The sequence below is a fragment of the Ranitomeya variabilis genome, chromosome 1 (assembly GCF_051348905.1).
Source record: "Ranitomeya variabilis isolate aRanVar5 chromosome 1, aRanVar5.hap1, whole genome shotgun sequence".
Classification (NCBI taxonomy): domain Eukaryota; kingdom Metazoa; phylum Chordata; class Amphibia; order Anura; family Dendrobatidae; genus Ranitomeya; species Ranitomeya variabilis.
In genome coordinates this window covers 210,589,340-210,612,470 of record NC_135232.1, presented here as the reverse complement: position 1 = coordinate 210,612,470, position 23,131 = coordinate 210,589,340, and positions in this window count along the sequence as shown.

The window sequence follows — 23,131 nt, the reverse complement described above, 5'->3', positions numbered from 1 at the left end:
TGCCAATACATTGTCCATTTGTCAACAGGCTTGACTAAGAGTTTTCCTCCAAGCATTTTACAGGCTTCATCTATCACTTTGTCTGCATAGTCATCATAGCATAACATCACAAGAAAACTAAAGGTACCTTCACACTAAGCGACTTTGCAGCGAGAACGACGACGATCCGTGACGTTGCAGCGTCCTGGATAGCGATCTCGTTGTGTTTGACACGCAGCAGCGATCTGGATCCCGCTGTGATATCGCTGGTCGGAGCTAGAAGTCCAGAACTTTATTTCATCGCTTGATCACCCGCTGTCATCGCTGTATCGGCGTGTGTGACGCCGATACAGCGATGTGTTCACTTGTAACCAGGGTAAACATCGGGTTACTAAGTGCAGGGCCGCGCTTAGTAACCCGATATTTACCCTGGTTACCATTGTAAAAGTTAAAAAAAACAGCACATACTCACCTTCTGATGTCTGTCACATCCCCCGGCGTCCACAGGGTTACGCGCTGCTGCTCAGAGCTTCCTGCACTGAATGTGTCAGCTCCGGCAGAGCACAGCAGTGACATCACCGCTGTGCTCTGCTTTACTGCCGGCGCTGACACACTCAGTGCAGGAAGCTCTGAGCAGCAGCGCGTAACCCTGTGGACGCCGGGGGACGTGACAGACATCAGAAGGTGAGTATGTAGTGTTTTTTTTTTACTTTTACAATGGTAACCAGGGTAAATATCGGGTTACTAAGCGCGGCCCTGTGCTTAGTAACCCGATATCTACCCTGGTTACCCGGGTGCTGCAGGGGGACTTCGTCATCGTTGAAGACAGTTTCAATGAGGCCAAAGTTGTTCCCCTGATCGTTGGTCACTGGAGAGAGCTGTCTGTGTGACAGCTCCCCAGCGACCTAAACAGCGACGCTGCAGCGATCGGCTCGTTGTCTATATCGCTGCAGCGTCGCTGAGTGTGACGGTACCTTAACACTATGAAAATCTGAATAATTCATCTCTTCATGTAACCTCTGACGTTGGGAAAGCTCTAAGATTTCAACTTTTCATACTGCTCACTTAATCCAATCCATCTTGAGTACATGTTCTACACACAGTCTACGGAAAATCACCAGATTTAAACCATAGATCAATAAAAAGAGAATAGTGAAAGGAAGATTAACACTACATGTGTGAGCAAGTTTCATTTTTCAGGCATTATTGCTGAATCTTTAAAGCTGGTTAGGATTATAGCCTTGCAACACTGCGGTCCTGGGTTCAAACCCACCAAGGGCAACATTTGCAAGGAGCTTTATGTTCTCCCCATGTTGGTGTGGGTTTTTTCCAGGTTCTCCAGTTTCCTCCCCCACTGCAAAAACATACTGATAGGGAATTTAGATTGTGAGCCCCAATAGAAACAGTGGTGATAATGTATGTAAAATGCTACGGAATATGATGACGCTATATTAGTAAGCATAATAAATAATAAAAGGCAGCATGCTAATTTACAAGCAGAAATAATGTAGACTGGTAATAAGTGACAAAAGAAATTTGTTTCATGCATTTGTCATTGCAATAATATCTTCTGGGGCCCTGTTCTGCACTCCCAGGTTGAATATAATTTCCCTTACTTAATTTATGTTTATATTGCTGTACTGCTTTCAAAACAGTGTGCTACGATTGTGATCTGCAGGATTGCTTTTCTTCACTATGTAATGCACTTTTATACAGCACTAATATCTTGTACTTGAACCAGTAATATATATGTCTAACTACTTATTGTTTGGTAAAGCAATTCATATGCCCCACATTGGTCTATGTGCACTATAGCTATGTCATGACTAGTGTTGAGCGATACCTTCCGATACTCAAAGGTATCGGTATCGGATGGGATCCAAAAAATATCGGATATCGCCGATACCGATACCCGATACCAATGCAAGTCAAGGGGACACAAGTATCGGAAGGTATCCTGGATGGTTCCCAGGGTCTGAAGGAGAGGAAACTCTCCTTCAGGCCCTGGGATCCATATTCATGTAAAAAATAAAGAATTAAAATAAAAAATATGGATATACTCACCCCTCCGGCGGCCCCTGGACCTTAGCGATGTAACCGGCAGCCTCCGTTCCTAAGAATGAGGAGTGAAGGACCTTCGATGACGTCGCGGCTTGTGATTGGTCGCGTGACCACTCATGTGACCACTCACGCGACCAATCACAAGCCGCGACGTCATCGCAGGTCTTAAACTTACTGCATTCTTAGGAACGGAGGCTGCCGGTTACATCGCTAAGGTCCAGGGGCCGCCGGAGGGGTGAGCATATCCATATTTTTTTTTTAATTCTTTATTTTTTACATGAATATGGATCCCAGGGCCTGAAGGAGAGTCTCCTCTCCTCCAGACCCTGGGAACCATACACTGGGAACTTCCGATTCCGATTTCCGATATCACAAAAATATCGGAACTCAGTATCGGAATTCCGATACAGCAAATATCGGCCGATACCCGATACTTGCAGTATCGGAATGCTCAACACTAGTCATGACAGCTTCCTTTAGCTCCGATATTCCTTCGGTTACTCCTTCGGGAGTCTTACATAATTCTGCCATCTTTGTCAACAGTTTTTTTTTACTGTTATATAACACTGAAATATACCACAGACAACATAATAGTATATGGATAAGTAACTGAATTCGGAAAAATGTTTGAACACTTTTTTTGGAATATTAAAAAACACCAAAATGTTTCACAGACCATGTAATAGTATGTGGATGAGTAGTTGAATACAGAAAAATGTTTCATCTCTTTTTTTAAGTGAAATACAACACAGAAATCACCTAATACTCTATGGATAACAAAATAGTAATTTTTTTCACCCAAAAAATAAAAATGTGGTCAACTGCCGCAGTTATATATTTAGCAATGGACTACAAAACCCTAATCCTTGCCTAGAGACTGTATTCAGCCACTCTCCGTGCTTTTGCAACTCTCTCTCCCTCCCTAAACTAAATGCAGATTGCATCTGATACAAATATCAAAGCCTAAAATTAGCCCTTACAAGGACTGTTAGTATAATGGTTCAGCTTCAGCACCAGTATCAACACTACAGGACTCTGATTCATTAAACTGAGCGCACATGCCTGGACAAGCACTCTAATAACAACTGTCACAGAGCTATGCAAATGGTGTCAGTGTACCGGGTCCTTCAGTTCACAGGGGGATGTCATGGTGGCTGACCGGGTCCATGGCACTCGGGCGTCCGTGTAAAATGGAAAGGTATTTAAAGGGATAAAGTTTATGTTCTGGGTTTGCCTCCAGTCGCCTGGGATGGTCCGGGGTCACTTCGTCGTCATTCAGGCACCCACTGGTCACCATCTATGCTCCTGGATCTGCAGCCGCACATGCACGCTGCTCCTCCATTTTCTGGGGACGGGACTCCTTCTTCTTCCTCCACCATCCCAGACTTGGAGGCGGATCCCTTTTCGTTGATGGGCATATTTTCCAGACATTGTAGTATCTGTGAGGGGCCTTTTCCATTCTCGCACCGTTCTTCCAGGCTACGACCACGATGACACGCCCCACTCCTCCTGCATGCCGCATGGCGCTATAATAGCGGCGGTTTTGGTGGGAATTTTTGGCGGCAAATCACAGTTCATTATTCACACAGTCTTTTTGCACAAATCACTGTTAGGCACAGTCTCTATCAGCACAAGACCCGATTTTCAGGCTTTAGTAGATCCTGTTCACGACGCCAAAGTTGGAGCGCCCCCATGGGGCCGTGGGGTACTCGGTACCGGGTCCTGCAGTTCACAGGGGGATGTCGCAGTGGCTGACCCGGTTCGTGGCCCTCGGACATCCGTGTAAAAGGGAAAGGTCTTTAAAGGGGAAATGTTCGTGACGCCACCTGTGGTATTCGGTCAGGGTGACAGACGCTGCATTATGGGGTCCGCTGGGGTGATGTTATGGCAGCTAGATGGTATACCTTCCCACAGGTGAAGTATATCTCCAGGGCTTCACGGTGTGTAGATGGTGGATGGTGAGAGGCGCAGAGAAGAACGAGGACACAAGGTTGCAGTCTCTTTACCTTTACTGAAGACTTCAGCATCCACAGTCCAGGGCACCAGATCACAGGGCAGGCAGAGTCCGGCTGGTATGGAAGCAAGTCCAGAGTCCCCTTTGTCCAGGTGGAAATCAATAGCCTTCCCTTGCGCTGTAGTGGTGTAGTCCCTTACTGCCTATGGCTTCACATAAGGGTCTCACAGATGTGGTGTTTCTCTCTCTGTCCCCCATATAGGATAGGACAAACCCGTATGTCTGGTGGCTTGAGGCTGTTTATAGGGACTCTAGCACACCCCGGCCTCTAAGGGATGCCACCGTGCCTCCTGGGTATAGGTGCAGACAGGTAACCTGCAATTAGCTGTCCTGCCAGTCTCTGGAGCAAAGCATAAAGGTCCTTACTCCCTCTGTGTTCTGGCTACCGGTATTCTATGCCTTAGAAGGAGGCAGCCTGTACAGGGCTGGTCCCCTTCTGGTATCCTCTCCTTTGCTTTGCTTTCCTTGCATGCTCGCTGCAATACAGTTCTGCCTTCTGTGTGTCTCATTCTGGGAGCTGCAGCTCTAAGGGCATGCACAGCTTCTTTGGACCCTCTGTCCACCTCAGACTACTGTTTGGAACATTCTAACTTTCCCTACAGACTACCAGCTATATATATATATATATATATATATATATATATATATAGGGAGTGACCTAATAAATAGGAGCAGAAGCTCCCCCCTGGTGGTCTGGAGTGTGAACTGTGTTGCACGCTTGTGATACCTGGATGCAGTTATCCTTCTTTGCCTCCAAACGCAGTATCACTCTCCCCGAGAGGAAAGCAACACCACTGTGATGACCAGGACCCTGGGGCGCCACACTTTTATATCCCCAGATGATGTCACACAGCCAGCCAATCATAGTAATGCCACTACCAAGATAGCTAGGGCACTACATTAATGTGCAGGCAATCCCCGCATGCTTATTGGCTGTGTAACAGGTGCCACATATGCTGGGTGGGGATTCAAGTTTGAAATCTAGCACTTGACTACATCACCAGAACCACATCACTAAATTAATACTTCACCAAAACCTTCATCGGTACATGAATAAGTCACAAGAACGACCATCAGTACATGAATACATGACCAGAACCAAGTGTCACATGAACCTACAAAACTACAACTCCCAGTATGTCCTTAGCAATGGTAAGAAGATACTTGGAGTTGTTATTAACAGCCATCATCACACTGCGGACCATAATGAAAACACAGTATTGATGAGAATTAATCAGTATCACAAATAAAAATTAACATCCAGGTACCATATAGATTACATCTTCTCTGGAGTCATCTTTTCTTTTCATCTCCATCTTGTCTAGATGCCATGTTGACTTTTCACATCCACTGCTGTTCTCTGCAGAACTCCTTCTTGTCCAGTCTTTTACAGCACATCCCGACAGTGTCCTTAAAAATAAGAGTGTTATTAAAGTGCCCTCTACATAAAAAGATCTGTCCATATTATGACCCTAAATAAGCCTCCTATGGTATATAGACTCCACCGTGTTTATCCCCTCTGTCCAGACCCTCCGTTTATTCTCCTCATCTGCACAGCCCCTTCAGTTTACCTCCCTCCATCAGCACAGCCCTCATTTTATTCCCCCGTCTGAATAGCCCCTCATTTTATTCCCCCCATGCCCAATCAGCATAGGCCCTCACTTTATTCCGCCATCAACATAGCACCTCACCTAATTTTATTCCCTCTATCAGCATAGCCCCTCACCTCATTTTGTTCTCCCATCACTACAGCCTCTCCCTTTTTTTAGTCCCCCATAACAGCACAGCCCCTCCTCACATTTTATCCCACCCATCTGCACAGACCCTCATTTTATGACCATCTGCACAGTAATATAAGAATAAAAAAAGAAGCTCATACTCACATATTCCAGTCTCTCATTCACCATCTACTCTTCTGTGAAGTACTTCAGTGGATGCCATCACATCACTGCGCCATCCAATGTCCCCTGCCTGCACCTTCTCCAACAAGGCTCAGGCTGGAAGTTGCATGTGTCTTGCTGGAGATCCTGGCAGAGCAGGGGAGATTACAGCTACTCTGCTCCTGTCCCGGACAACACTTAGCAATTGCATTCACATTTGATATACATCCCAATGCAATAAAGAGCAAGGAAAGAGCGACCGAGTGTAGAACAGAGAGTGTGGTGACAGTAACTGATATTGCTCACCTCTGTACCTGCTCCCTGGCCATCACTGTGCTGAATGTCTGTGGATACAGGAAGATGTCGGGTGACCGCAGAGATTCAAGATTTTATTTTTCAAAGTGCGTCCCCTTGGATAGGCTGGAGGTAGCGCCCTAGGCAGTGCCTACCCTGCCTTCCCCTCATCCCAGCCCTAGTAATCCCCCATATAAAATGAAGGAAAAAAATCAGATACCTCCAGTGCCATTCCGGATGGGGGCTTGAATAGGCACAGCTAAATGTGGATGACTGCTGTTTGCTAAGGGAGGGTTTCTAGAAAGGTTTTTGAAATGATTGAGAGTGATTGGTGGATATGTGGAAGGGGCGTTTATAGGGGCTGGTTTAGGGGTAGATGGTGGAAAAGTGCGGGAATATTCTCACTGCATTGAAGAAATCTGAAAGGAAGCAAGCTGAGTGGAAACACTGAGATTTACCTCATGGAGTCTGTCGAGGATCTTATGGATAGGCTCCGGGATGTGGCTCGCTCCAGACGGGGAGGTTGGCTGGAGGAGTAATTATCTTCTATCCTGGGTGCCCCCAGGTTGCGGGAGCGGAGCAGGAGGGGAAGGAGAACAAGGCTCCCGGAGAGACTGTCACCATATATTGAGGCTCGCAGCAGGCGCAGGCTCCTGAGCCCCTCCAGGGAACCTGCGGATGGCAGGAGGGGTCTGGCAGCTTCCCCCCCACCGTGCCCGCCCTGGCAGGAATCCACCATGCCGGCCTGCAGGCAGGGGGCAGACGAGTTGGAGAGGAACGCACGCTGGACTGGATGTGCGGCTGAGGCAGGAAGAGCAGGCCGCATTTTCTCGGCGGCCTACACGGATGGTGTCACGTTCCCACAGCGGTGGCAGCAGATGCGCTGATCTGCGGCAGGGTCCTGGCAACACGGCAGCGGAGGAGGAACTACAGCCTTGCAGCTCCGGGCACATCAGCATAGCGGAGGACAATTCGGCAGGTACACAGAGTGGCGTGGGACCCGGATGCTTATGGGACACAGCACCAGGGGTGGGCTATCAGCGGGCAGGCAGCAGCTGAGGGAACCCCTGCTGTCTGGCTCAGGGTGACATGACCTAGTGGAATTAGCGGCGGGCAGTGACCGAGGGCTGCCTGGCAGATCAAGTCGTTGTTTACCGGACCGGTCCGTCAGTCAGGGACCACGCACCTCGGTGCGGTCACGATCTAAGAGATGGTAAGGGATATTCGTTTTGATTTTTTAAGATTGTGGACGTCTTTTCCAGGAGTATTGACAGTTTGGTTGAATATTGTTCATAGGAAGAATTGGAGGGCGGCCAGATCGTTTAAGGGGATCAATAGAGCAAGGGTTAAGTTGAATAGGGCCATGTCGAGTTTTATATCCAGGAATGGTGGCATAAGTGTGAGACACTTCGAATTGGAAATGGGGGTTGGTAATTTTTTGGGGGAAGATGGGGTGCATTTGAATTACATAGGGATTGATTTGTGGGCACTCGCAATACAGGAAGGTGTTGAGAGAGCATTGGCGGTGTTGGGGCACTCACGAGCCTGAGGTGGTCAGGGCTGTTCGTGTTTGGCAGGGGGGTGGGGTTCTTAGAGTTGACGCTGATTCGAAGGGGAAAAAATTGGGAGAAAATTCAGAACAGTTTAAATGAGGTGGGGTTGATCTGGCATTCAGCTATGGGCTCTGGACGGGGTATTACCCTGGGAGCTTTTGGTGGTTAGTCTTCCCTGAATGGGTTGTTTGGTGCCCTAGAGGTGGTGGTTTATGGCTGAGTGTAACATTGTGGTTGAAGTTCGTTAGTTATTGCCAAATATAAGCCAGATTTTTAGCTCCAAGAACCCTCCCCTCATGTTAGAGATTATATCAATTATTGATATGTATTTGTTATATGTTATCGTTTGGTAATAAACTGGCCGCTGTGGCCAATATTATCCAAAGAATCGATGACTAATGTTTGTATTTCAAGGGGTATAATATTTTAAGGGGTTGGTTGCGGAATGGGGTGCGTGTGTCAAGGGAAGAAACCCGTATTTGCCATACGCGGTCAAGCAATATCAGCGCTGAATCACCCACTGCTCACGTGACATGATTATGCCAAGTGATCGCTACAGTCAGTGGCCACTCTGTGGCCACTAATGGGCAGGAGAGCTCACATCTCGCCTGCCATCTGGGTTTTGTCCCAGGTAAGTGTGAATGCTGCAGCCCATTAGCAGCAGCTGAAAGTGCTGGTAAAAACAAGCAATTTATTAGTTTGATAATTATTAAGCTTTTCTTCTTTATTATTTACAGCTCATTGCCTAGGGGAATAGGCTACAGTGAACTGTAGTAGTAGTAGTAGTAGTAGTAACAGTAGCCGAACATTAACAGTGGTCCTGTTCTTGCCACAGAAGAGGCAGTGGCTATGTTTTTCCTCTTCACTTTTGATGGAGAAGTTATCTAATCACCTGTTTCTACCTAGTGCTCTGTATAACAGCCTGCTCCAAGCACTAGTGCTCGGTAAGAGCACTATCTGTGTGATATAATGCTGTATTTCATAGTATGTTTAAAGAAGTTGTCCACTACTATAACTTTTTTTTTCATAAATCTTGCTATTATGTGCCACTGAAAACATCCACTGTGTTTATCATGCCGTAGCAGCACATCCTCAGTGCTGGATCCAGCTCTCATGAGAGAGAGAGAGAGACCCCAGAACGGAGAATCTCCATGATTTGCATGGAAAATGCTGTGAAAACCTGATCCGGACGCCGGATCATTGTTTCACACCTCCGTTTCATGTATTTTTGGCCGATTCCGTCACTGTGCGTTTTTTTTCCGCCGGACAAAAAAAGTTGCAGTGGACGTTTTCTCCGTCCGCCGGAAACGACTTTTTGAACGGATCCGGAAAAAAACAAATGAAACGTCTGGCCATCAGGCACAATCCGGCGCTAATACAACTCTATGGGGAATTTTTGTTCAAAAATTGCCGGATTGTGCCTGAAACAAAAAACCTGATGTGTGAAAGTAGCCTTATTGTGCTCTAATACTACAGGGTGGAGCGCGGTAATTTGCTTTTTTGCACTGCATGCTGTGGCGGCACTGTCGGTCGAAGAGAGGGGAGAGTGGGTGTGGCTTACAGTGGCTGATGGGAGATTTGTATTCCTCCGCCTTTCAGTTGCCATCATGCAGTGGACACGTGAGGAGAGGTCATTTTGTGTTGAAGCGTATTTTTCAAATGCCCACTCGATCATTGCAGTGCAGCGTGCTTTTCGTTTACAATTCGCTGTTCCTCCACGCGGACGTGTTCCTGGACGGCAATCAATTGTAAATTGGGTGAATGCATTCAGAACAGCAGGGAATGTGTCATGTGTACGAAGGGGACCTGAGAGAAGGATTACAACACCACAAAACATCGAGAGAGTTAGAGCAGCAGTACTGCAATCTCCGAAACGCTCTGCTCGGAAGCAATCATTTGCTCTTGGCATTTCAAGACGTTCTCTCCACCGGATTCTTCATGATGAACTGAATTTTCACCCGTATAAAATGTGCGTGGTCCAACAATTGTCAGCACGGGACTATTTGACACGGCGGACCTCTTGTGAAGACATGTTAGCAACGATACCCCGTGACGCAATTGTGTTTTTTTCTGATGAGGCACATTTTCACCTCAGTGGGTGTGTAAACAAACAAAATATGCGTTACTGGAGTGAAACAAACCCCAGAGAAGTTCACGAGAGACCTCTGCATTCAGACCGCGTCACTGTGTGGTGCTCCATATCACGAGTAGGCATCATTGGTCTTTACTTTTTTCAGGATAACGGTCGTGCCATAACTGTGAACTCCGAACGGTACTTGTCTATGATACAGGATTATTTTCAGCCGGCTCTTGAGGCAATGGAACTAGAGGATACATGGTTCCAACAGGATGGTGCCACTGCACACACAGCGAGGGTTACCATGAATTGTTTGAGGCAAATGTTTCCTGGACGGCTTATCTCTTTGAGGGGAGATGTGAACTGGCCAGCACGCTCACCAGATTTAGCCCCATGCGATTTTTTCCTTTGGGGTTACCTGAAGTCTAAGGTGTATATCAACCGTCCCAACACCTTGGAAGACCTAAGGAACAATATTGAAGCTGAAATTGGCAGAATACCAGTGGACATGCTTGTTAGAGTTCATGAAAACTTCAGAAAACGTATGCAGCAGTGTGTGGATAGCGAAGGTCGACATTTGCCAGATACACTATTTAAAACCATGTAATTTAAAAATTCCATTACTGTTCAGTATAATTAAAATATAAAATAAATTTTTCTAATGATCATAATTTTTTTATTTCATTCCCAAATCAGCAAATTACCACGCTCCACCATGTACATGATTCATGATGCATTGCACTGGCCTGTGAGCACGAACCTAGCACACCCACTCCAAAACACACCCAAACCCCTCCCTCCTCTATCTTCAAAAAGATTTGTGATGTCATTTCTGTCCAACCTCTTCTTTTACATTTGTCCAACCCACACTCCATTACACACAGATAGATAGATAGATAGATAGATAGATAGATAGATAGATAGATATGGAATGGATAGATAGATACATACAGAGATATATCTATATATCTATCTATATCTATTTCTATAGATATGTCCATATCCATGTTTCTAAACCCCTTCACCCCTGGAGATTTTTTAGTTTTCGTTTATCGCCTTCTTTTCAGAGCCATAATTTTTCCGTCAATATGGCCAATGTGGGGCTTATCTTTTGCGGGACAAGTTCTACTTTTGAATGACATCATTGGTTTTACCATGTTGTGTAACAGAAAATGTGAAAAAAAATTAAAAGTGCGATGAAATTGCAAAAAAAGTGCAATCCTACACTTGTTTTTTGCTTGGCTTTTTTTGCTAGGATCACTAAATACTATAACTGACCTGCCATTATGATTCTCCAGGTCATTATGAGTTCATAGACACCAAAGACACATGTCTAGGTTATTTTTATCTAAGTGGTGAAAAAAATTCCAAACTTTGCTAAAAATATATATATAATGATTGCGGCATCAATCAATCAATCAAAAACATAATTTGGGCTTTTGATTTTTTTTCTTGCTACACCCTGGTATTTGTAGTCAGGGGGGCTAATATCCATGGCCCCTTTCTAGGCTATGAATATCAGCCCACAGCTGTCTGCATAGCCTTTACTGGCCAGTAAAATAGGGGGACACCCAAAAAAATATAACGTGGGGTCCCCCTATATTTTATAGCCATAAAGGCTATGCAGACAGCTGCGGGCTGATATTTATAGCCTAGAAAGGGGCCATGGATATTGGCCCCCCTGGCTACAAATATCAGCCCACAGCAGCCCCAGAAATGGCGTATTTGTAAGATGCGCCAATTCTGGCACTTAGTCCCTCTCTTCCCACTCCCCTGTAGGGGTGGGATATGGGTAATAAGGGGTTAATGTCACCTTGCAATTGTAAGGTGACATTAAGCCCGGTTAATAATGGAAAGGTGTCAATAAGACCACTATCCATTATTAATCCTTTAGTAGTGAAAGGGTTAAAAAAAATAAAGACAAAGCCAGAAAACAGTATTTTAATATTCTTAATTTAACCATACTCTATCGCTTGCAAAAAATTTTAAATAATAAACCAACTGTATGCTACCTGTCCGACGCAGTCCAATTAATAACGAATGTCCCAGGACGATCTCCCCTATAGCACAGTGACATCGGGTGATGTCACTACTCTATAGGGCCTTCAGTGACACACCGACAGGAGACAATGGCTCCTGCACTGCATCACTGAAGAGGTTACCTCAGTTCAGACGCTCTCACTTTATGGCAAGGCTTTGCCACACAGCAGTGCCAAAAGTGAGAGTAGGGAATATTTCTCACAGCGGCTGAGGAATACAGTGCGGAAGAGGATGCCCAGTTGTGGACAACCTTTTTAAAACACCTGCAAACAGTTCTAAAAGCAAGCCCATCAAGAGGTGTTATAAGGTTAGTGTCATGTTCCTGGTTTCGAACCCTTGCGCCTGTGGTTTGTGGTCAGCTTCCCTGTCCACTGAGACACAGCAGACAAATCTTTTTCTGAGTGTTTATGTTCTGCTATTCTGACTGTAGTCTGCTTAGCATAACACAGATGTTTTCATTTGTCTGCCCTATCACCTTTAGGATGCATCTCTATATACTGTCCCCAGCTAGCATTTCCTGCTGGTGATATTCTTATTTGGATGTTCAGCCATTCTGCTGTAGTTTAAAACCAGCCAGTGAATTTCCAGCCAGAGTTTATCTCTTTGCTGTTTCTTTTAATTGCTCTGCAAATAGCTCCTGTTTCTTTTGTTTGGAAGTAGGTAGCATATTTACTAACAGTACGTCCTTTATATTTTATTTTGTATTTCGCGGTTTATTATACTCACTCTGGGATCTTTCCTTTTTCAAAACACTTTCCCTTTTGTAGGCAATTCACACTCTCCTCTGCCCTCGGGTCCTTTGAGAGGAACGTGACACATTCAATGGCCTTTTAGGCAGCATAGGTCCAAGTTGCTGTCTCCTAGTCTGTAGTTAGGGCAATATCTGCTCATGCAAGAACCATTTTGGACAGTGCGTCAGGATCTCTACTTTATACAGGAACCGGAAAGGTCAGTTGCAGTTTTTAGTTTGTTACCTATCTTCCCAAGTGACTAGCTACACTAGCATAACAGTTAGACAAAATTGTCTAAGGATTCACCAAACTTTGTCATCCAGCATCAGCCACTGTGATAAATTTACACTGACTATATTTCAGATAGGTTTAATAAATAAATCTGAAAGTTTATTATTTGGATTAGCATAATGCACATGTCCTTTTGGTAAACTGATTCTACATCTCTTAGAAGATCATTAGTTATTCCTAAAGTTACCAATCCTATTCAATTAACTTCTTGTCAATTCATAACCAAATCTTCGCTGCGTGATGTAATACATCCAAGAACTAGCATACCAGCCAAATGGAAAGCATTTTGTTTGAGTAAGATAGTGAAATCTTACATTCTTATTTTATTGAACTATGTCTTTGAAGGGAATTGAGTCTGATATTATTGGATTAAATTTTGATACCCTACTTCATATCATACTTTCAGGCAATCTAGTACTTTGACCTAGACCTGCAAAATACATTCCTCTCTCCTCTATTTACTACTCTGATTTTTGTTCCATCTTTTTAATCAAAGTCCCTTATTATTTCTATTGCATAAAGGCTCCTTCTTCACTAGGACCTGATTTTTGCAAAATTCTAAAGATTGCTTTAGAAAATTCCTTTGTCGCATAAATCACTGAATGACAACAACAGTGGGAGAGCAAAATCTTTAGTGCTTTAGATATAAAGGGTGATGTAAAAAATTAGGAATGAAAAATGTGGTGTACTTTGGTCTAGAATGAGGAGCAATGCAGTATATACTAATAATGTAATCAGATTAAGAGCAGAATAATTCCAACTATATTTATTGACCTAGTATGTTAACTCCTTAGTGACGAAGCCAATTTGCAGCTTAATGACCAGGCCAATTTTTACAATTCTGACCACTGTCACTTTATGAGGTTATAACTCTGGAACGCTTTAACGGATCCCGCTGATTCTGGGATAGTTTTTTGTGACATATCATACTTCATGAGAGTGGTTCAATTTCTTTGATATTACTTTTGTTTATTTATGAAAAAAACGGACATATGGTGAAAATTTTGATGATTTTGCAATTTTCAAACTTTGAATTTATATGCCCTTAAATCAGAGAGATATTTCACACAAAATGGTTAATAAATAAAATTTCCCACATGTCCAAGGGTTAAAAGTTGACCAGCGATTTCTCATTTTTAAAACAAAATTTACAAAACCATTTTTTTAGGGACCATCTCACATTTAAAGTCATTTTGAGGGGTGTACATGTCAGAAAATACCAAAACGTGACACCATTCTAACAACTGCACCCATCATGGTGCTCAAAACCACATTCAAGAAGTTTAAATGGTAAATGGTTAATTTATGTGCTTCACAGGAACTGAAGCAATGTGGAAGGAAATAATTAACACAACTTTTTTTTTTACAATTTACATCAGAACCAATTTTTTTTATTTTCACAAGCGTAAAAAGAGAAAATGAACCACAAAATGTGTGCAATTTCTCGTGAATACGCTGATATCCCATATTTGGGGGTAAACGACTGTTTAGGCACATGGCAGATCTCAGAAGGGAAGGAGCGCCGTTAGACTTTTTCAATGCAGACTTGACTGGAATTGAGATCGACGCCATGTCGCATTTGGAGAGCCCCTGATGTGCATAAACAGCAGAAACCCCCCACAAGCAGGGCCGGACTGGGACCAAAAAGCAGCCCTGGCACAAATAAAAACTCACCAGCCCACATACGAGTGTCGTAGAATTAAATCGTAAAGCACTGACAGGATGTGCCGACTTTTTTGCTTTATTTGTTAAACCAATCAAATGTGTTATACCACTTTACATATGTAACCTGCAGTGGCCATAGGGGGAATAGACATGAATTCAACACAGATAGCCTGCAGACTATTATCACACTGCAGAATATGCTAAAAAATACAGCACTGATCACACACATAACACACACTACAATTACCTCACACACATGTAACACATATACACTACAGATACCTCACACACAAGTAACACACTACAGATACCTCCCACACGTGTAACACACACTACAGATACCTCACACACGTAACACATACACACTAGATACCGCACACACATGTAACACACACTACAGTTACCTCACACACATGTAACACACACTAGATACCTCACACACGTAACACACACTACAGATACCTCACACACATGTAACACACACTACAGATACCTCACACACATGTAACACACACTACAGATACCTCACACACATGTAACACACACTACAGATACCTCACACACATGTAACACACACTACAGATACCTCACACACATGTAACACACACTACAGATACCTCACACACATGTAACACACACTACAGATACCTCACACACATGTAACACACTACAGATACCTCACACACATGTAACACACACTACAGATACCTCACACACATGTAACACACACTACAGATACCTCACACACATGTAACACACTACAGATACCTCACACACATGTAACACACTACAGATACCTCACACATGTAACACACACTATAGATACCTCACACACATGTAACACACACTACAGATACCTCACACACATGTAACACACTACAGATACCTCACACACATGTAACACACTACAGATACCTCACACATGTAACACACACTACAGATACCTCACACACATGTAACACACACTACAGATACCTCACACACATGTAACACACACTACAGATACCTCACACACATGTAACACACACTACAGATACCTCACACACATGTAACACACACTACAGATACCTCACACACATGTAACACACTACAGATACCTCACACACATGTAACACACACTACAGATACCTCACACACATGTAACACACACTACAGATACCTCACACACATGTAACACACTACAGATACCTCACACACATGTAACACACTACAGATACCTCACACATGTAACACACACTATAGATACCTCACACACATGTAACACACACTACAGATACCTCACACACATGTAACACACTACAGATACCTCACACACATGTAACACACTACAGATACCTCACACATGTAACACACACTACAGATACCTCACACACATGTAACACACACTACAGATACCTCACACACATGTAACACACACTACAGATACCTCACACACATGTAACACACTACAGATACCTCACACACATGTAACACACTACAGATACCTCACACACATGTAACACACACTACAGATACCTCACACACATGTAACACACTACAGATACCTCACACACATGTAACACACACTACAGATACCTCACACACATGTAACACACTACAGATACCTCACACACATGTAACACACACTACAGATACCTCACACACATGTAACACACACTACAGATACCTCACACACATGTAACACACACTACAGATACCTCACACACATGTAACACACACTACAGATACCTCACACACATGTAACACACTACAGATACCTCACACACATGTAACACACACTACAGATACCTCACACACATGTAACACACTACAGATACCTCACACACATGTAACACACACTACAGATACCTCACACACATGTAACACACTACAGATACCTCACACACATGTAACACACACTACAGATACCTCACACACATGTAACACACACTACAGATACCTCACACACATGTAACACACACACTACAGATACCTCACACATGTAACACACACTACAGATACCTCACACACATGTAACACACACTACAGATACCTCACACACATGTAACACACTACAGATACCTCACACACATGTAACACACACTACAGATACCTCACACACATGTAACACACTACAGATACCTCACACACATGTAACACACACTACAGATACCTCACACACATGTAACACACACTACAGATACCGCACACACAAGTAACACACACTACAGATACCGCACAAATGTAACACACGCTACAGATACCTCACACACAAGTAACACACACTACAGATACCGCACACACAAGTAACACACACTACAGATACCGCACACACATGTAACACACACTACAATTACCTCACACACACATACACTAGATACCTCACACACATGTAACACATACACACTACAGATACCTCAGACACATGTAACACACACACACTACAGATAACACACACACTCTGTGCTGCAGCAGTGGCTGATATACATGTGCAGCTCCTTCTGCTCACAGCAAGCACTTTTCCAGCACCTCCCCCGCTCTCTCCTTCTCTGTCGGGGCTGTGGACCAGAGCAGGAGAAGATGTTATGGTGGGGAATTGAGCGGCTTCTCTATCTGTCCCTGGGAGCACACACAGGGAGATATTCCTGACCTTGCAGCTTGATTGCAGGCTCTCTCTCTCCCTCAGAGGCGCCCAGTGCAGGGGGACAGGAGCACTGGCCAATCAGCTCTTCTATCAATCTGATGCTCATTGGCCAGTGTTCTTCTCCAGCAGGCACGCCCCTTTTTTGAATGGCTGAACCCGGCGCAGCAAAGAAAAAAAATAAATCAGTGCATAGAAAAATGATTGCACCCCCTCATGCCCTGTCACCTCACTAGACAGGGAGAAGTGTGCAGTCTGATGTCCTGATCACAGGCTGCAGCGGGAGGCATGGCCGGAGCAGCACAGCACAGCGTGGCCCCTCATCCTGTTTGTATGTTACCTCCCTGCAGCGCTAGTGATCAGGACGTCAGACCGCCCACTTCCTCCTAATACGGCGCGATCAGTGTGCAAGGGAAGCAAATGCCGCCCGGCGTGCTGGCTGCTGAAGGGAACTCTGGAACGCCCACTGACAACGCGGAGGGGGCGATAGGTCTAGCGGCCCATTACAAGGACCGGCCCTTCTGGCATTTGCCAGAAATGCCCTATGGCCAGTCCGGCCCTGCCCACAAGTGACACCACTTTGGAAACTATGCCCCTTAAGGAACTTATCTAGATGTGTGGTTAGCACTTTGAACCCCCAAGTGCTTCACAGAAGTTTATAACGCAGAGCAATGAAATTAAAAAATCTTTTTTTTCCTCAAAAATGATTATTTAGCCTGCAATTTTTAATTTTCACAAGGGTAACAGGAGAAATTGGACCATAAAAATTATTGTGCAATTTGTCCTGAGTACTGTGATACCCCACATGTGGGGGGGGGACCAATGTTTGGGCACATGGCAGAGATCGGAAGGAAAGGAGCGCCTTTTTGAAATGCAGACTTTGATAAAATGGTCTGCGGGCGTCATGTAGCGTTTGCAGAGCCCCTGATGTGCCTAAACATTAGAAACCCCCACAAGTGACCCCATTTTGGAAACTAGACCCCCCAAGGAACTTATCTAGATGTGTTGTGTGAACTTTGAACCCCCAAGTGTTTCTCTAAAGTTTATAACGCAGAACCGTGAAAATAAAAAATCGTTTTTTTCTTTCCACATAAATGATTTTTTAGCCTGCAATTTTTTATTTTCCCAAGGGTAACAGGAGAAACTGGACCCCAAAAGTTGTTGTCCAATTTGTCCTGAGTATGCTGATACCACATATGTGGGAGGAAACTACTGTTTGGGCACATGTCGGAGCTCGGAAGGGAAGTAGTGATGTTTTGGAATGCAGACTTTGATGGAATGGTCTTCCGGCATTATGTTGCATTTGCAAAGCCCTTGATGTGTCTAAACAGTAGAAACCCCCCACAATGACCCCATTTTGGAAACTAGACCCCCCAAGGAGATTACCTAGATGTGTGGTGAGCACTTTGAATGCCCTAGTGCTTCACAGAAGTTTATAATGTAGAGCCATGAAAATAAAAAAATCATTTTTTTTTCCACAAAAATGATTTTTTTAGCGCCCACTTTTTTATTTCCCAAGGGTAGCAGGAAAAATTGGACCACAAAAGTTGTTGTCCAAATTGTCCTGAGTATGCTGACACCACATATGTGGGGGTAAACCACTGTTTGGGTGCACTGCAGAGCTCAGAAGGGAGGGAGCACCGTTTGACTTTTTGAACGTAAAATTGGCTGGAATCAATGGTGGCGCCATGTCGCATTTGGAGACACCCTGATGTACCTAAACAGTGGAAACTCCCCAATTCTAATTCCAACCCTAACCCCAACAAAGCCCTAACCCTAATCCCAACCCCAACCATAACCCTCATCACAACCCTAACCCCAACACACCCCTAACCTTAATCCCAACCATAACCATAACCCTAAACACAACCCTAACCCCAACACACCCCTAACCCTAATCCCCACCTTAACCATATCCCTAATCACAACCGTAACCCCAATACACCCCTAATTCAACCCTAACCCTAATCCTAACCCTAACTCTAATTCCAACACACCCCTAACCCTACTCCCAACCATAACCCTAACCACAAACCTAACCCTAATCCCAACCCTAACCCTAATCCCAACCCTAACCCTGATCTAAACCCTAACCCCAACCTTAACCCTAACCCCAACCCTAACCCTAATCCCAACCCGAACTCTAATCCCAACCCTAACACTAACTGTAACCCCAACCCTAAGCCTAATTATAGCCCCAACCCTAACCCCAACCCACTTTAGCCCAACTCTAACCCTAATGGGAAAATAGAAATAAATACATTTTCTTTATTTTATTATTTTTCCTTAGCTAAGGGGGTGATAAAGGGGGGTTATTTACTATATTTGTATTTTAATCACTGTGATAGGGTCTAGTACAGTGACCAAAATGAACCAATCAGAAAAATCCTCCTATTGTTGCCGGGTGCCGGCCGGCAGATCTCGTCGGGTGCATTGCCAGCAGCCATGGGAGGAAGCAGGAGGACCCAGGGACACCGGGAGACACTTGTAAGTATTGGAGGGATCGGGGACCCTATTTCTCTGTCCTCTGATGTGTGATCACATCAAAGGACAGAAACATTAAATGGCAAATCACGCTTTTTTTTGCGGTCGTCATTATATGGATAATAACGGCGATCGCAACCTGGGGGTCAGTAAAAACTGACCTGAATCATGTTTTCTGGAGTCTCGGATACCTCCAGCAGCCGAGACCCCAGAGAAAATCTGACTCTGGGGGCGCTATACACTTTTTATACACATTGTGGTTTAAGTACCCTTAACAACCGCCATTAAAAGGCGTATCGGCAGTCATTAAGGGGTTAATAATACCTGTACAATTAATTGTTGAAGTGGAAATTACATTTTTAAGAGTTATTTCTTAAGATGCCATACATCTTTAACCCCTTAATCCCATATGACGTACTATCCCGTCAAGGTGACCTGGGACTTCCCAGTTTCCCAGTGACAGGATAGTACGTCATAGCCGATCGGCCGCGCTCACGGGGGGAGCGCGGCCGATCGCGGCCAGGTGTCAGCTGCCTATCGCAGCTGACATCCGGCACTATGTGCCAGGAGCGGTCACGGACCGCCCCCGGCACATTAGCCCACGGCACACCGCGATCAAACATGATCGCGGTGTGCCGGCGGTACAGGGAAGCATCGCGCAGGGAGGGGGCTCCCTGCGTGCTTCACTGAGATGATCGGTACAAGGGAATGTACTCACCTTGTACTGAGCGTCTCCTCCCTGCAGGCACTGGATCCAAAATGGCCGTGGGGCTGCATCCGGGTCCTGCAGGGAGTACTTCTGGGTCCGGAGCAGGCTGCAGATGAAAGCTGCAGCCTGCAGCGATATGAGTGAGAGCGCCGATCTGATAGAGTGCTGTGCACACTATCAGATCAGCAATCTGTGATGTCCCCCCCGGGACAAAGTAAAAAAGTAAAAAAAAAAATTTCCACATGTGTAAAAAAAAAAAAAATTCCTAAATAAAGAAGAAAAAAATATATTATTCCCATAAATACATTTCTTTATCTAAAAAAAACAAAACAATAAAAGTACACATATTTAGTATCACCGCGTCCGTAACGACCCAACCTATAAAACTGTCCCACTAGTTAACCCCTTCAGTGAACACCGTAAAAAAAAAAAAAGAGCCAAAAAACAACGCTTTATTATCATACCGCGGAACAAAAAGTGAAATAACACACGATCAAAAAGATGGATATAAATAACCATGGTACTGCTGAAAACGTCATCTTGTCCCGCAAAAAACGAGCCGCCATATAGCATCATAACCAAAAAAATAAAAAAGTTATAATCCTCAGAATAAAGCGATGCCAAAATAATTATTTTTTCTATAAAATAGTTTTTATCGTATAAAAGCGCCAAAACATAAAAATGATATAAATGAGATATCGCTGTAATCATACTGACCCGACGAATAAAACTGCTTTATCAATTTTACCAAACGTGGAACGGTATAAACGCCTCCCCCAAAAGAAATTCATGAATAGCTGGTTTTTGGTCATTCTGCCTCACAAAAATCAGAATAAAAAGTGATCAAAAACAGTCACATGTCCGAAAATGTTACCAATAAAAACGTCAACTCGTCCCGCAAAAAACAAGACCTCACATGACTCTGTGGACCAAAATATGGAAAAATTATAGGTCTCAAAATATGAAGACTCAAAAACTTTTTTGCTATAAAAAGCGTCTTTTAGTGTGTGACAGCTGCCAATCATAAAAATCCGATATAAAAAACACTATAAAAGTAAATCAAACCCCCCTTCATCACCCCCTTAGTTAGCGAAAAATAATAAAATTAAAAAAATGTATTTATTTCCATTTTCCCATTAGGGCTAGGGTTAGGGCTAGGGTTAGGGCTAGGGTTAGGGCTAGGGTTAGGGTTAGGGCTAGGGTTAGGGTTAGAGCTAGGGTTAGGGTTAGGGCTAGGGTTAGGGCTAGGGTTAGGGCTAGGGCTAGGGTTAGGGCTAGGGTTAGTGTTAGGGCTAGGGTTAGGGCTAGGGTTAGGGCTAGTGCTAGGGTTAGGCCTAGGGTTAGGGCTAGGGTTAGGGTTGGGGCTAAAGTTAGGGTTGGGGATAAAGTTAGGGTTGGGGCTAAAGTTAGGGTTAGGGTTTGGATTACATTTACGGTTGGGATTAGGGTTGAGATTAGAATTAGGGGTGTGTCAGGGTTAGGGGTGTGGTTAGGGTTACAGTTGGGATTAGGGCTAGGGGTGTGTTTGGATTAGTTTCAGGTAGAATTGGGGAGTTTCCACTGTTTAGGCACATCAGGGGCTCTCCAAACGCGACATGGCGTCCGATCTCAATTCCAGACAATTCTGCGTTGAAAAAGTAAAACAGTGCTCCTTCCCTTCCGAGCTCTCCCGTGTGCCCAAACACTACTTTGTACTCAGGACAAATTGGACAACAACTTTTGGGGTTCAAGTTCTCTTGTTATCTCTGGGAAAATAAAAAATTGGGGGCTAAAAATCATTTTTGTGGGAAAAAAAGGATTTTTTATTTTCACAGCACTGCGTTGTAAACTGTAGTGAAACACTTGGGGGTTCAAAGTTCTCACAACACATCTAGATAAGTTCAAAGTTCTCACAACACATCTAGATAAGTTCCTTGGGAGGTCTAGTTTCCAATATGGGGTCACTTATGGGGGGTTTATACTGTTTGGGTACATCAGGGGCTCTGCAAATGCAACATGACGCCTGCAGACCAATCCATCTAAGTCTGCATTCCAAATGGCGCTCCTTCCCTTCCGAGCTCTGCCATGCGCCCAAACAGTGGTTCCCCCCCACATATGGGGTATCAGCACACTCAGAACAAATTGGACAACAACTTTTGGGGTCCAATTTATCCTGTTACCCTTGTGAAAATATAAAACTGGGGGCTAAAAAATCATTTTTCTGAAAAAAAAAAGCATTTTTAGTTTCACGGCTCTGCGTTATAAACTGTAGTGAAACACTTGGGGGTTCAAAGCTCTCAAAACACATCTAGATAAGTTCCTCAGGAGGTCTAGTTTCCAATATGGGGTCACTTGTGGGGGGGATGTACTGTTTGGGTACATCAGGGGCTCTGCAAATGCAACGTGACGCCTGCAGACCAATCCATCTAAGTCTGCATTCCAAATGGCGCTCCTTCCTTTCCGAGCTCTGCCATGCGCCCAAACAGTGGTTCCCCTCCACATATGGGGTATCAGCGTACTCAGGACAAATTGGACAACAACTTTTGGAGTCCAATTTATCCTGTTACCCTTGTGAAAATACAAAACTGGGGGCTAAAAAATCATTTTTCTGAAAAAAAAAAAAAATTATTTTCTCGGCTCTGCGTTATAAACTGTAGTGAAACACTTGGGGGTTCAAAGCTCTCAAAACACATCAAGATAAGTTCCTTAGGGGGTCTACTTTCCAAAATGGTGTCACTTGTGGGGGTTTTAATG